At 42.0% G+C, this 14,026-nt stretch overlaps 1 non-coding gene across 1 annotated transcript; it reads right to left on the bottom strand.

Moving 5' to 3' along the window:
* Positions 1-9,791: 9,791 nt before the first annotated feature.
* Positions 9,792-9,898, bottom strand: LOC142841942 (U6 spliceosomal RNA). Its single transcript, XR_012909167.1, has one exon. It is a non-coding gene; the product is annotated as a U6 spliceosomal RNA (small nuclear RNA).
* Positions 9,899-14,026: the final 4,128 nt, after the last annotated feature.

Raw genomic sequence — 14,026 nt, 5'->3', positions numbered from 1 at the left:
CAAACTGGAAAGCAACATGAAGCCACCAGAATCCAGCGACCTCACAACGGAAGGACATGAACACCTTAATCAAGAAGGAGAAAAGTTTGACTTCATGAAAGCGATTGACGCCCTTAAACAGCATGTAAAAAAACGCCCTTATAGAAATGGATGAGAAATATAACAGAAAGTTTGAAGAATTGAATAAATCAGTGAATGATACCCTAGAAAACCAAGGAAAAACAATCAAACAGATAATGGAAACAGTTCAAGACTTGAAAACTGAAATAGAGGCAAAGAAGAAAACACAAACAGAGGGCCGGCTGGACATGGAAAATCTAGGTAAACAAATAGAGACTACAGAAACAAGCATAACCAGCAGAATACAAGAGATAGAAGAAAGACTCTCAGATTCTGAAGATACCATAGAGAAAATAAACACTATGATCAAAGAAAACAGCAAGTCCAACAAACTCTCATCACAAAACATTCAGGAAATATGGGACACAATAAAAAGACCAAACCTAAGAATAATAGGAGTAGAAGAAGGAGAAGAAGTGCAGCTCAATGGTCCAGAAAATATATTTAATAAAATTATAGAAGAAAACTTTCCCAACCTAAAGAAAGATATACCTATGAAGGTGCAAGAAGCATACAGAACACCGAATAGGCTGGATCAAAAAAAAAACATCCCCTCGCCATATAATTATCAAAACACAAAGCATTCAGAATAAGGAAAAAATATTAAGAGTGGCAAAGGAAAAAGGCCAAATTACTTACAAAGGTAAACCTATCAGACTTACACCTGACTTTTCCATGGAAACCATGAAAGCCAGAAGGTCCTGGATAGATGTACTGCAGAAACTGAGAGACCATGGATGCAAGCCCAGATTACTATACCCAGCCAAGCTTTCGTTCACTATAAATGAAGAAAATAAAATTTTCCAGGATAAAAACAAATTCAAACAATATGCAGCCACAAATCCAGCCTTACAGAAAGTAATAGAAGGAAAATCACTAACCAAGGAATCCAATAATGACCACAATAACTCAGGCATCTAGAGACCCTTCATCAACACAAACCAAAGAAGGGAAACACACAAACTCTACGACTAAAAAAAAATGACCGGAGTTAACAACCACTGGTCATTAATATCACTTAATGTCAATGGTCTCAACTCACCTATAAAAAGGCACAGGCTAAGAGATTGGATAAGAAAACAGGATCCAACATTCTGCTGTTTACAAGAAACACACCTCAACCACAAAGACAGGCACCTACTCAGAGTAAAGGGTTGGGAAAAGGCCTATCAAGCAAATGGACCTAAGAAACAAGCAGGTGTGGCCATACTAATCTCTAACAAAGTTGACTTCAAACTTAAATCAATCAGAAGAGATGGAGAGGGGCATTTTATATTCATAACAGGAACAGTTCATCAGGATGAAGTCTCAATCCTGAACATCTATGCCCCTAATATAAAAGCACCCACGTACATAAAAGAAACATTGCTAAAATTCAAGGCAGCCATCAAACCGCACACACTAATAGTAGGAGACTTCAACACTCCTCTCTCACCAATGGACAGGTCAATCAGACAGAAACCTAACAGAGAAATAAGACAATTAATGGAGGTAATGAAACAAATGGACTTAACAGACATCTATAGAACATTCCACCCAAATAGGAAAGAATACACCTTCTTCTCTGCAGCTCATGGAACCTTCTCGAAAATCGACCACATACTCGGTAACAAAGCAAACATCCACAGTTACAAAAAAGTATTACTAACCACCTGTGTCTTATCAGATCACCATGGATTAAAGTTAGAATTCAACAACAAGGCTACCCCCGGAAAGCCCACAAAGTCATGGAAACTGAACAGCCAACTACTGAACCATACCTGGATTAAGGAAGAAATAAAGAAAGAAATTAAAGTCTTCCTGGAATTCAATGAAAATAAAGAAACAACATACCCAAACTTATGGGACACTATGAAAGCAGTCCTAAGAGGAAAGTTCATAGCACTAAGTGCCCACTTAAAGAAAACGGAGAAAGCTCACATTGGAGACTTAACAGCCCACCTGAAAGCTCTAGAAAAAAAAGAAGCAGACTCACCTAGGAGGAGTAGGAGACTGGAAATAATCAAACTGAGGGCTGAAATCAATAAAATAGAAACACAGAAAACAGTCCAAAGAATCAATGAAACAAAAAGCTGGTTCCTGGAGAAAATCAACAAGAGTGACAAACCCCTATCCAAACTAATCAAACGGCAGAGAGAGAATTTGCAAATTAATAAGATCAGAAATGAAAAGGGGGACATAACCACAGACACAGAGGAAATTCAGAGAATCATTAGATCTTACTACAAAAGCCTATATGCCACAAAACTGGAAAATGTAAAGGAAATGGATACTTTCTTAGATAAATATCATTTACCAAAGTTAAATCAGGACCAGGTGAACAATCTAAATAGACTTGTTAGTCGCGAAGAATTAGAAGAGGTTATCAAACACCTCCCTACCAAAAAAAGCCCAGGACCAGATGGTTTCAATGCGGAATTCTACCAGAACTTCCAAGAAGACCTAATACCTATACTCCTTAATGTATTTCACAATATAGAAACAGAAGGGTCATTACCAAATTCCTTTTATGAAGCTACAGTTACTCTGATACCAAAACCACACAAAGACTCAACCAGGAAAGAGAATTACAGGCCGATCTCACTCATGAATATCGATGCAAAAATCCTCAACAAAATACTGGCAAACCGAATCCAAGAACACATCCGAAAAATTATCCATTATGATCAAGTAGGCTTCATTCCTGAGATGCAGGGCTGGTTCAACATACGAAAATCTATCAATGTAATCCAGCATATAAATAATCTGAAAGAAAAAAACCATATGATCATTTCATTAGATGCTGAAAAAGCATTCGACAAAATTCAACATCCATTTATGTTAAAAGTCTTGGAGAGATTAGGGATACAAGGGTCATACCTAAATATAATAAAAGCTATATACAGCAAGCCGACAGCTAACATCAAATTAAACGGAGAGAAACTCAAAGCCATCCCGCTTAACTCAGGAACACGACAAGGCTGTCCACTTTCGCCATACCTCTTCAATATAGTGCTGGAAGTTCTAGCAATAGCAATAAGACAACATAATGGGATCAAGGGGATTCGAATTGGAAAGGAAGAAGTTAAACTTTCGTTATTCGCAGATGATATGATAGTGTACATAAGCGACCCCCAAAACTCCACCAAAGAACTTTTACAGCTGATAAACAGCTTTAGTAATGTGGCAGGATACAAGATCAACTCCAAAAAATCAGTCGCCCTCTTATACACAAAGGATATGGAAGCAGAGAGGGAAATCAGAGAAGCTTCTCCATTCACGATAGCCACAAACAGCATAAAATATCTTGGGGTAAATCTAACCAAGGAAGTGAAAGATCTATTTGACAAGAACTTTAAGGCATTGAAGAAAGAAATTGATGAGGATACCAAAAAATGGATGGACATCCCTTGCTCTTGGATTGGGAGGATCAACATAGTAAAAATGGCAATTCTACCTAAGGCAATTTATAGATTCAATGCAATCCCCTTCAAGATCCCATCAAAATTCTTCACAGATCTGGAGAGGACAATAATCAACTTTATATGGAAAAACAAAAAACCCAGGATAGCCAAAACAATCCTATACAAAAAGGGATCTTCTGGAGGCATTACCATCCCTGACTTCAAACTCTATTACAGAGCTACAGTAATGAAAACAGGGTGGTACTGGCATAAAAACAGAGAAGTCGACCAATGGAATCATATAGAAGACCCGGATTTTACCCCACAAACCTATGAACACCTCATTTTCGATAAAGGAGCTAAAAGTATACAATGGAAGAAAGAAAGCATCTTCAACAAATGGTGCTGGCACAACTGGATGTCAACCTGTAGAAGAATGAAAATAGACCCATATCTATCACCGTGCACAAAACTCAAGTCCAAATGGATTAAAGACCTCAATATCAGCCCGAAAACACTGAACCTGATAGAAGAGAAAGTGGGAAATACCCTACAACAGATGGGCACAGGTGATCGCTTCTTAGGTATAACCCCAGAAGCACAGGCATTAAGGGCAACATTGAATAAATGGGACCTACTAAAACTGAGAAGCTTCTGTAAAGCAAAGGACACTGTCACTAAGACACAAAGGCAACCTACTGACTGGGAGAAGATCTTGACCAACCCCACAACAGACAAAGGTCTGATCTCCAAAATATATAGAGAACTCAAGAAACTAGACTTTAAAATGCTAATTAACCCAATTAAAAAATGGGGCACTGAACTGAACAGAGAATTCTTAACAGAAGAACTTCAAATGGCCAAAAAATACTTAAGGTCGTGCTCAACTTCCTTAGCAATCAGGGAAATGCAAATCAAAACAACTTTGAGATACCATCTTACACCTGTCAGAATGGCTAAAGTCAAAAACACCAAGGATAGCCTTTGCTGGAGAGGCTGTGGAGGAAGGGGTACCCTCATCCATTGCTGGTGGGAATGCAATCTTGTGCAACCACTGTGGAAGTCAGTGTTTCGGTTTCTCTGGAAATTCGGGATCAACCTACCCCTGGACCCAGCAATACCACTCTTGGGAATTTACCCAAGAGATGCTCTATCACATGTCAAAAGCATTTGTTCAACTATGTTCATAGCAGCATTATTTATAATAGCCAGAACCTGGAAACAACCTAGATGCCCTTCAATGGAAGAATGGATGAAGAAAGTATGGAATATATACACACTAGAGTACTACGCTGCGGTAAAAAACAATGACTTCTCGAATTTTGCATGCAAATGGATGGAAATAGAAAACACTATCCTGAGTGAGGTATCCCAGACCCAAAAAGAAGAACATGGGATGTACTCACTCATATTTGGTTTCTAGCCATAAATAGGGGTCACAGAATCTATAATTGGCGAACCTAAAGAAGCTAAGTAAGAAGGTGAACACAAGGAAAAACATATCATTATCCTCTTGAATAAGGGAAGTAGACAAAATTGCCGGGGAGAAAAGTGGGATCTTGGGGGTGGGGTGGGAAGGGGGTAAGGGGAGATGGGGAGAGAAAAGGTAGAAGGGAAGGAGGCGGGACTTGGGGAAATAGGAGGATCGGGATAAAGGAAGGTTGGATAGGGGAGCACGGAACCACAATTCTTAGTTAAGGGACCCACTTTAGGGTGGGCAGGAGAATTGACCCTAGAGGGGCTCCCAGGTGCCCAAGCTGAGGTCCCCAGTTAGTTCCTTGGGCAGCTGAGGATAGGGAACCTGAAATGACCCCATCCTAGCGCAATACTGACGAATATCTTGCATATCATCTTAGAACTTTCATCTGGCGATGGATGGAGATAGAGACAGAGACCCACACTGGAGCACTGGACTGAGCTCCCAAGGTCCCAATGAGGAGCAGAAGGAGGGAGAACATGAGCAAAGAAGTCGGGACCACGAGGGGTGCACCCACCCACTGAGACAGTGTAGCTGATCTACTGGGAGCTCACCAAGGCCAGCTGGACTATTACCAAAAAAAGCATGGGATAAAACTGAACTCTCTGATCATGACGAACAATGAGGGCTGATGAGACGCCAAGGACAATGGCACGCAGTTTTGATCCTACTTAATGTGCTGGCTTTGTGGGAGCCTAGCCAGTTTGGATGTTCACCTTCCTAGATATGGACAGAGGGGGGAGGACCTAGGACTTACCACAGGGCAGGGAACCCTGGCTGCTCTTTGGACTGGAGAGGGAGGGGGAGAGGAGTGGGGGGAAGGGGAGAGGGGTGGGAGGAGGGGGAGAAGAGTGGGAGGAGGGGGAGAAGAGTGGGAGGAGGGGGAGGGAAAGGGGAGGCTGGGAGGAGGTGGAAATTTGTTTTTTTTTCTTTATTCTTCTTTTATCAATTAAAAAAAAAAAGAAAACAACACATGAGTCTTGTGAACTCAGTTTCCCCAAAGCACAGATTCCTTCTTGGAATGTGTTTTTGTGCTCCCCCAGGGTTAGCAAGTGGGAGTGATCTTACTTCAGATTACTCATTATTGCTTGTTGTTATTTAATAAAGTGTTTAAATTATCCTTTAAAAAAAATTTAAAATACTAATACTCAGCAATAAACTGTAACAATTACTCAGGGGAAAAAAAAACGGTTTTCCCCAAAACATTTTACATTTATAGTTTCTTCCTTTCCTTAGTTTTTTTTTTTCATTATTTTCAAAGAGGTGCTTGTTGAGGTTACAGGCTGGTCTTGAACTTGTGATCCTCCTGAATACTAAAATTGCAGGCATACACTAACACGCTCAGTTTTTTCTTCAGATATGTACTAATCACTAATCGTTTGTGGTTGCAGGAAACCAACTCTTAACACATCTGTGCATGTATTTTTGTTGCTGAGAAACAGGGTAGAAAAAGGCTTTCAAGCATCAGGATAGCACCCCGTGGGAGAAATGAACTGCAAATATAATTTCAAGGAGCAAAAAGAATGATGTAAAATTTCTGACTGTCAAAGAGTTTGTCACATACTTTAAAAATGGATGACGCTGACTGTCATAATGATAGTTCGATTCCAGGAAGTACAATATAAGCATTTTCTTTTGGAGTGTCAATATTTATGCTATCCTGACTATCACATCCTTTGGAACTAGAGTCTTTAGATGTATGAAGAAGTGCAGCTACCAGCTGTGTAAATGGGAACGAGGGTGGATGGAGTTCTGCAAAATTCTTTCAGGGTTGAAAAGCTGACAGACGCAGTAAAGCAAGACGGGAGCTGAATAAGATCATCTTGATGCCGTCCTCCTGTAGACACACCACATTGAAAAGCTGCTCACAGAATAACTACCTTTCCGCAAAATAAGGAAATCAGATGATGATGAAGGGCTCTGCTATGGTGCCCGTTTTTAGTATAACAAAGCCAAAGGACAAACTAAAGACAGAAAAAAAACAGTAAGCTCTTCCGGCAAGCAGGCCAGGGCAAAGAGAGGCCTTCTGCTTAGAAAAGGGAGAGGAAATTAACTCAAGGCATCAGACTTGAGACTCATTGCCAGACCAGCCACAGTGAAACTCAACACGAGACAAGGGTCCTAGAACTCTGGGGGTGGGGTTCTATATTTGCAGAGACTATACTTCTGGGACTACTTTAGGAATAGCAGACAACTGCCTCCAAACCATACTCCAACCTTGGCAAGGAGAGTGCTCTGTCTTGCAACCCAAGCTAGGCCCACTGCGCCGTGGACAATCACCCAGTATAAATGAAAATTCTTGGATGCAGGCCAGGGCACCAAGAGCTTTAGACCATCTGAACGTTAGGCAGAGACCTATGTAGTGTAGAGTGCACTCAGGTTTCGCTTTTCATCATAACCATCCTTGGAGTGAGCCTGGAGAACTCCTGCTTCTCCTGAGATAGCGGGCAGGCCCTTGCAACCCAGTTGAGTGTCAGCTCTAGTGATTAAGTGACTAAGTGCCAGCTTAAGTGATCCAGGTGCTGTCTCTGCCATGTGTACACCAACCTAGCACAGCAGAGCTATATCCAGCTCTGGACTGGCGCCTAGGCCAGGTACTCCCTGCACTGTAGTAAAGCCAACTCCTATTTCAGCTGCTTCACTGACAACGGTGCCACGGGCCTGCATGACCCCTGAAGCTGTGAAGGTCATGTGATTCAGACACCACATCAGCCTAGGTGGCCAAGGGTCTGTCTTTACCAACACTGTCATATCCCCACCCGCAGGTAATAGAGCATGGCATATGTCCCCACCAAATGAGAATAAGATATGTTGGTAAGCATAGGATTTTAGAATTTAGTGCCAGGCTAGTGAAACGTAACACTGTGCAGATATGGCCCTTTTGTCCAGGGATGCCTGCACATGGGCTCTCTTGCAGCAAACCTCTGACTAGATTGACAGAAACATGACTCCAGTCTATCAGACTTCTATTCCTATTAACTTCTCCTTGGGTGGTTGAAGTGATCATGGGCCATGTGTGACTCTTCCTCAGCACTAATTAATCCCTAGCAGTGTGGGCCTTAGCCCTGTGACAGTGCCATGTTAGCTTTAGCAAGCAGTGGGCTCACAGTTTTAGGACAATTGGGAAACACTACCACCTATCAGTATTACAATAGGAGTCTAGAGTTGCTCCACTCATTGTGATTTGGCTAAGAGCTAAGACAAAAATCCTACAGTGCCTTACCATGGGCCAGTAGTGAGTGCATATCTGGTCTCTGTTAGAGGTCTATGGGGATGCACTGCTTTGGAGGTATCCCCAGGTTCATTCTGAACCACACAAACAGGGAGTTTTGGAACAAGCTTGATCTTGGATTTGCCTCTAGTGCCTAAAAGGTGATAACACACTAACAAGAGACTCTTGGCAACTGTGGACCTGGGAGTCATCCAGTGCTGAGATCATGGAATGAACCATAAACTCAGAGTCAAGAAACAGCTCATTTGGTATTTCTGCAACCATCGGAACAAGTCCAGGGATTTCAAGACACCAACTTCACCAAATAGTCAAAAGAAGGTGCCAGAAACTGACCAGACAACAATCAGTAGGGAAGAAGACACAATGTTCTAGTCTCACACTATTGCTATGATAAACTGTTCTGGCCAAAAGCAACAAAGAAGAAAGGGTTTATTTGGCTTACACTTCCAGGTCACAGTCCCTCATTCAGGAAGTCAGGGCATAGCTGCTATGCTATGCTATTCCACACAGCCTTACCTCCTATGGAAAAACTTTCACAGCCAAAGAAGCAGAGCAGAGACCGTGGATGACATCGCCTGTTAGCTGACTTCTGCAAACAGGGTCACGGGTCAGGACCTTCATCCAGGGAATTAGTGTCTCCTTCAATGAGGCAGGCCATCCTACGTCAACTAAGAATAAAGACAATCCCCCCAGACATGCCCACAGGGCAGTGTGATGGTGAGAATTCACCATCTGAGGTTTTTCTCTCAGGTGATATAGAGAGGCCAGCCTTGACCACGTGAGATCTTATCTCAGAAAAGGCCAAAGGATTATAAAGCTTATTCAAGGAGATAACAGAAAACTTCCCAACCTTAGAAATGGATGTAAATGTCCAGGTACAAGAAGGTCAGCAGTCAGACGTCCCCCCAACCACATCAACCCTAAGACACTAATAATCGGGTTTCCAAAGACAGAGGAGACTGCAAGAGGAAGGAAACAAGACAGAAATGTGCCAAAGCTTGCCTGGGCTACAAATTCTCAGCTAAAGCCTCCCAGGCAGCACTGTTCTCAATTCCTGCTTCAGATGAATTGCTATTGCCATACAGCACGGCTACTGATTTTTCTGTGCTGATTTTGTACCTTGCAACTTTGCTGAATTTGTCTGGTTCTAATCATTTGATTTGTTTTATTGATTTTATTGAGCTCTACATTTTTCTCCCCTCCTCCTTCCTCCCCTTCCTCTTCTACCCTCTCCCATGGTCCCCATGCTCCCAATTTACTCAGGAGATCTTGTCTTTCTCTACTTCCCATGTGGATTAGATCCATGTGTGTCTCTCTTAGGGTCCTCATTGTTGTCTACATTCTCTGGGATTGTGATTTGTAGGCTTTTTTTTTGCTTTATGTTTAAAAACCACTTGTGAGTGGTTTTTAACTCACATGTGATATTTGTCTTTCTGGGTCTGGGTTCCCTGACTCAATATGATGTTTTCTAGCTCCATCCATTTGGCTGCAAATTTCAAGATGTTATTATTTTTGTCTGCTGTGTAGTACTCCATTGTGTAAATGTACCACATTTTCCTTATCTATTCTTTGATTGAGGAGAAACATGGAACGCTTCATGAACTTGGGTGTCATCCTTGCACAGGAGCCATGCTAATCTTCTCTGCATCCTTCCAATTTTAGTATATGTGCTGCCGAAGCGAGCACTCTAATCAATTGTTTGGTGGAGATTTTAGTCTCCTAGGTTCACATTATGCACAGGGACAATATGGCTTCTTTTATTTCTTCAATTTGGATATCCCTTATTTTTCCCAATTGTCCAGGCTAGGGCTTGTAGTACTAGTGGAGTAAAAACGGGGTAAGTGAGCTACTACTTGCTCCTGTTTAACTGTGACTTAATATCTATTAGCTGTCCTGTTGCAGATCTTAGAAAGGTAAACTGATGGAATGACGGCCACCAACTCACAGCTGAATAAGAAAGAATAGCTCCTTGCTTAGCATGGTAACTACACATAACAATAATATAGACTTTGAAATGTAGAAAAGTGTCTCCAAATTTTACCAGGGAGAAGTGATGAGCATTTGATTGAACAATACCATGCATACATAAAAACATTGCAGGTCCTCAAGAATATAGGAATGGTAAGCTATACCAGTACTTAGGAGGAGGCTGAGGGAAGAGGATCACAAGGTCAAGGTCAAGGCCAGATAAATAGTAAAATGTTCCTATCTCAAAATTTTTATGTATAAATGTATGTTTTACATTTTAGTAGATCGTAGTTTTTATTTTGGTTTTGAGACAAGATCTGGTTCTATAGCCCATGTTATCCTAGAAATCACTATATAGACCAGGCTAGCCTCAAACTCATGTCAATCTCCTTGTCTCCAACATCAATTTCAATATTAAATTTAGGATTTTAAAATTCTTTTAGGATATTTGAAGCAAAGGAGACTTTGAAGGTTATTAGTGTTGATCAGAGTGTCCTGTAGTTCAATGCATGGCCAAGTCTTCGCCGAGCTGACATTTGTCCCTCTCTCCATCTCCGCCATACACTCTTTGTACTGTCCCGTTTTGAGACTCCCCAACCTTCACCTTACACCTCTCCCCATGACCTCCCATCCTCTACCAATGGTCTTTCCTGGTCTCTGACGCTATATTCAGTTTGCTTTCTTCTCAGTACCCCTTCTTTAACTACTACACCACTGCTGTCTCCAACCTCCCTTCCTTGGCTTCTTACAAGAGTAAGCTCAGTAGTCCACTGTCCTTTGTGGGACACAGCTCCCACCTGCCTGCAATCCTTCACCTCTAAACTTAAATGTCTACTATTTCCGGAAATAAACAAATGTCATAAAGATAGTCCAGAAGTAACCATCAAGACATTTGAAAAATCACAACATGTGGTTAGTCAACAAAATGCTCACTGAATCCTTCATGATATACACTTGGCAAGTGTTAGCATAGCCATAGGGATCCATTTATTTAGTGACCACTACGAACTAGTTCTGAATGGAGTGAGTGAAGTCCTGAGTGAGTGTGTATTGTTGACATGGGTGTGACTGTGCCAAGGACTTCAAAGCCTCCGATACGTGGGAAATTGGCAAAACAACTCCTCATTTCGTCATCAGAGGGGTGACAAAGCATTCCTAGAGGGCCGCTTGGGACTGAGTTAATAAGCAGTAGCTGCCCATTAAACAACATACATGCTTGTGATTTGTTAGCATATGACATCTTTTCCCATCTCCTTCATGTCTTACTGCACTAAAAACTCTAGAAAGTTAAATATATTTGTGTCTCAGTAGCTACACAGGAGTTGTCCAGGATAATCCTCTAGAAGCCAAAATCTTAAGATACAGGACTGCAGTAATAAGAGCGGCGGGGCTGCGACCCCAGCACCCCGGCTGCCTGCACTGCTAGCTTATGCCCCGAAATAACAACACACAAATTGTTTCATTTAAACACTGCTTGGCCCTTTAGCTCTAGCCCTTACTGGCTAATTCTGATATCCCAATCAACCCATCTCTAATAATCTGTGAGCACCGGTCTTACCGGGAAGATTCTAGCCTATGTCCATCCTGGGTTGGAGCTTCATCTCGTGTGTCTGCCTGGGAGCGGGACATGGCGTCTCTCTGAGGAGAGCTGTGGAGTCTGAGCTCACTTCCTCTTCCTCCCAGCGTTCTGTTTTGTTTACTCCTCCCACCTATCTTCTAACCAATGAGGGCCAAGCAGTTTCTTTTTATTTAACCAATGACCTTCCTCCATCACAGGACAGCCTTCTAGATGCCAAAATCTTAAGATAATCAAACTCTTTACTGAAAATACAATATTAAAAATACAATAGTACTTACATATAAACTGTGCACATCCTCCCGTATACTTTAAATCGTCTCCAGATAGTTTTAAATACACAATACAATGCAATATTATATAAATAGTTACATTTTTGCTAGCAAGATGGCATAGCAGGTAAAGGTGCTTTGCTGCCAACCCTTAAGACCTAAGCTCAATTCCTGTGATCCACATCTTTGAAACAGAGAAATGACTTAGGCAAATTGTCCTCTCTGACTTCCACACATGTATTATGGCATGCGTGTGTGCACATCCATATGTACACACACACAGCTAAATAAATCCATACATAGATAAATGTAATTTTTTAAAATGGCAAAGGGGAGCAACGAGATGGCCCAGCAGCTAACGGTGCTTGTGCTGAAGCCTGATAACCTGAGTTTTATCTCTGGAGCCCACATGGAGGAAAGAGAGAATTGACTCTCACATATTTTTCTGACTTCTATGGGTACAATGTGGCATTTTCATGCCCCCATATGTGTGTGTGTGTGTGTCCATATATAATGTGTGCACACACAAAATAAATGTAATCAAAAGTTTTTAAGTAGTTATACTATACTGTCTAAGGAATGTTCAGTACAGATGCATTTTTTCTAAACAAAGTCTTTGATCCACAGTTGATTGAATTTGAGATGTGGAACCCATACATGGGCTGAGTCCATACTTCTCAGCCCCTTTTCAACTCATTTGTACACATGGGGTATAGGTTTTACCAGTGAGAAGTCACATGGATGACAGAGAACATGCCCCTGCTGTGTCTGTACCCTTCGGCAGTTTGGAGTGTCCCTGTAGCAGATTCTCACTTTTTTCCTTGTTTCTCCAGGTTATCCAGAGGCAGGAGGAGCATCTTTTGCTCCCCAGATAGCCTGTTTCAGTGGAGTCTAAGTCTAACCTTGCTGATTGCTGTTAAGTGGTGGGATTGTAGCCAGGCGGTGGTGGCACACGCCTTTAATCTCAGAACTCAGGAGGCTGAGGCAGGGAGATCTCTGTGAGTTCGAGGCCAGCCTGGGCTACAAGAGCTAGTTCCAGGACAGGCTCCAAAGCTACAGAAAAACCCTGTCTCAAAAAACTAAAGAAGAAAAAAAGAAGTGGGAATGTATTGGGCCAGTCATGCCTATGATCTTCTGACACACATTCCTGCTTAGGCACTACTCCCTACAGTGTAAGAACATGTGATTCTCTAAATTCAGACCCCTTCTGTTTAAATGACTCACAAGGTCTTGGTTTCCATCACTGAACTCCATTGAGTAGAGCAAGGTGTTTGTGGGTGAAAGATACTGCAAGGTTCCAACAGGAATGACGTATCATACTTCTGCTATCAGCGGGTTTCTAGTGAGAGGTGTGCAGAGTGAACCTTTTATAACCTGGCCCAGAGGAAAATGAAATAAGATGCTTTCAGAGTTTCCTTAATCAAAGAATTAAAAATACCTCACTACCAAGGCTGAAAAAATTAGCCTTAGGCTGCCCCCCACACACACATCTCTATTACCTTCTGCTTGATTGCACTTGACCACAGAACCTTCTCTGACGCCCTTGAACTCTCTATCCAGGCTGATGCTAGGAGACTCTCTCGACTATTCCTCCATCAGTCAGGCTACATGGGCAATGCCAAAGGTTAGGCACCACCCACAGATACTCCAGAGAAATTATAAGAACAGCTTCTCTAATAAAGACAGCGGAAGGATGCAAGGATGGAGAATGATTAATGGCCCCTTCAGAACTGGTGGGAAACAAGGGCACTCGACATTTAGGGTGTTGATATTTTCTCACACCACAACATTCCCACATGCTAGCAACCTGGGGCACAAAAACAACAGCCTTGTCTCAGGGGTGGGGGGGGGGAAGAAGAGGGTCTGTGTTCTTTAGTTTCTTGTGAAAGACAGCATGTATTTGGGGAAGTGTTACCATAGAGTGGCAGGGGCTCCTGTGGTGTTTGGCAAAGCTGACGTCTCTAAAAAGTCCAAAGGTGATATATTTAATGGACGGCT

The sequence above is a fragment of the Microtus pennsylvanicus genome, chromosome X (genome assembly GCF_037038515.1).
Source record: "Microtus pennsylvanicus isolate mMicPen1 chromosome X, mMicPen1.hap1, whole genome shotgun sequence".
Classification (NCBI taxonomy): Eukaryota; Metazoa; Chordata; class Mammalia; order Rodentia; family Cricetidae; genus Microtus; species Microtus pennsylvanicus.
Note: the sequence above shows the minus strand (reverse complement) of the source record. Positions and strands in the feature narration are given on the sequence as shown.